Genomic DNA, 2,264 nt, shown 5'->3' with positions numbered 1-2,264 from the left:
AACGATAAAGATAATAAGATAATAAGGATATTGATAATGACAATGACGATTATAGTAATGATAATAACCAAAACAATGACTACAATAATAATGATAATAATCATGATAATAATAACAAAGATAATGATGATAATAATAATAAAATAATGACAATCATAATAATAGCAATAATAATGATAACGGCAGTGATTGCAATAACTATAACAATAATTACATAATAATAATAACAATAATAGTGGTAATAATGATCATATCAAGAACAATAATAAAAATAATGATGATGATGATGATGATGATGGTGATAATAATAAAATAATAATGATTAATAATAATAATAATAATAATAATAATAATAATAATAATAATAATAATCACATGATAAAAAAGTTTGATACTACTACTAATAGCAATGATATTACTACTACTAACAATAATATTAATGATAGTAATGATACTAATAATAACGATAATAACCACATGGTAAAGATCTTCTTGCTCCGAAGTGAAACGCCTCTTTCCCTCCACAGGCAAGGAGCATCTCGACAAAATCCAAAGAATTTCCGAACTTCCTGGCCGTAGAAAGGAAGCTCTCTCTCTCTCTCTCTCTCTCTCTCTCTCTCTCTCTCTCTCTCTCTCTCTCTCTCTCTCTCTCTCTCTCTCTCTCTCTCTCTCTCTCTCTCTCTCTCTCTCGCTCTCTCTCTCTCTCTCTCTCTCTCTCGCTCTCGTCGACGTTGCAGAGAAATCAGCTGAAGACGCCGGGGGAGAGGGGGAGGTGGTAGGGGGGGGGGAGGCGGCATAGTCCCTTGGTACAGCGTGTCCTTAATGGGAACTGCGGAGCGTCGGAATGCGTGGCTTGAGGTCGTGTCAAATGTCCAACCGAAGTAAATCATGTGTGGGGGTCGGCAGTCGGTCTCCAGCCTGACATACCACGAAAACGAATTGTTAAAAAGATATTTTGATTCTATTGGTAACTAGAGTATAACTGATCACCTTCATGTTCTGCAGCAAGATATTCATAGTTAACAAACCGGCTACGTATAAAACTTTCACTTCAAAACGCTGCTTTGAAGTAAAAAAAAATCAACCAGCAGAGACTGCTCTGATCTTCCATGTTCTCACTACCTAGAACGTGGTTGTTAGCATTAATAATCGTTAAGAGACAAGATAACAATAGTTGTAAGAGCCAAGACTCGAATAGAACAAGAACTATTCGCTTGTACCATTAACTTTCTCATGCTAAAAATTATTAAAAACAAAAAGCGGGATCCACAAATCCATGAGGCCCGAAGTAGTTTTTTTAAATGTCTACCTGGCAGCCCCATCCGCGGCCTCAGCATTGAGGTCATCCCAGAAAACGCTCGGCAGTGTGCGATTGGCAACGGTGGAGGTAGGGTCTGTGATAGCGAGCGCTCCGCTGTTTATTGTAATGTTCGTCCCTTTTCTTGCTTCTCAGTGTTGATAACTGTGTTCGGATAAGAGAAGATAGACTGGAACTTTCCCAAGAGGATATTATATCGATTGCTTTCAACACGACGAACAGAGTAAGTATGACATTTTAAGAATTTCTATAATTATTAAACGAAACAATAAGTAACCACAGGTCAGGACTACTTTTATGTGACATTGCCATAGACACAACACAGTGTCATATAGGATATTTTATTCCATTCCCACATCTACAGAAAAGGAGCCAAGATTTCTGTTCTAATTAATAGAGTTCTACCAAGACATTGAAATGAAACTTTGGAAACCTTCGCTGTAGTAAGCTTCTTTGGCGTCTTATCAATTCTTGACTTGATAAATGTGAGGAAGCCCAAGTATGTTTAGGTTTTCTACGTGTTTAGACTTTGTCAGAATATAGGGGCATACACGTAGCGATATAGACCACGCGTACTCAGTGATATACACGCACGTAGACATAACACACTCAAGAGACATAACACACTCAGGAGACATGCACTCTCAAGAGACATGCACTCTCAAGAGACATGCACTCTCAAGAGACATGCACTCTCAAGAGACACGCACTCTCAAGACACATGCACTCTCAAGAGACATGCACTCTCAAGAGACACGCACTCTCGAGAGACATGCACTCTCGAGAGACATGCACTCTCGAGAGACATGCACTCTCAGGAGACACATGCACTCTCAACAGACATGCACTCTCAGGAGACACATGCACTCTCAGGAGACACATGCACTCTCAGGAGACACATGCACTCTCAACAGACATGCACTCTCAGGAGACAGGCACAGACGCA

The 2,264-nt window shown here is 39.3% G+C and overlaps 1 protein-coding gene across 12 annotated transcripts in view; it reads left to right on the top strand.

The window, feature by feature from the left end:
- The first annotated feature begins 1,360 nt into the window (after positions 1-1,360).
- The window catches only part of Oatp26F (Organic anion transporting polypeptide 26F), a 29,768-nt gene continuing 28,864 nt past the window's right edge, over positions 1,361-2,264 (top strand). For 8 of the 12 annotated variants that reach the window (XM_070132737.1, XM_070132738.1, XM_070132744.1 and 5 more), the window contains exon 1: positions 1,364-1,541. The gene's annotated coding sequence lies outside the window, so the exon portion shown is untranslated. Of the gene's footprint in view, positions 1,542-2,264 lie in introns of all 12 variants that reach the window. The other 4 variants (XM_070132743.1, XM_070132740.1, XM_070132751.1 and 1 more) reach the window with 2 other exon arrangements.

This window comes from Penaeus vannamei, chromosome 18 (genome assembly GCF_042767895.1).
Source record: "Penaeus vannamei isolate JL-2024 chromosome 18, ASM4276789v1, whole genome shotgun sequence".
NCBI classification, from domain to species: Eukaryota; Metazoa; Arthropoda; class Malacostraca; order Decapoda; family Penaeidae; genus Penaeus; species Penaeus vannamei.
The sequence above is the reverse complement of the archived record's forward strand: the minus strand, read 5'-3'. Positions and strand labels throughout refer to the sequence as shown.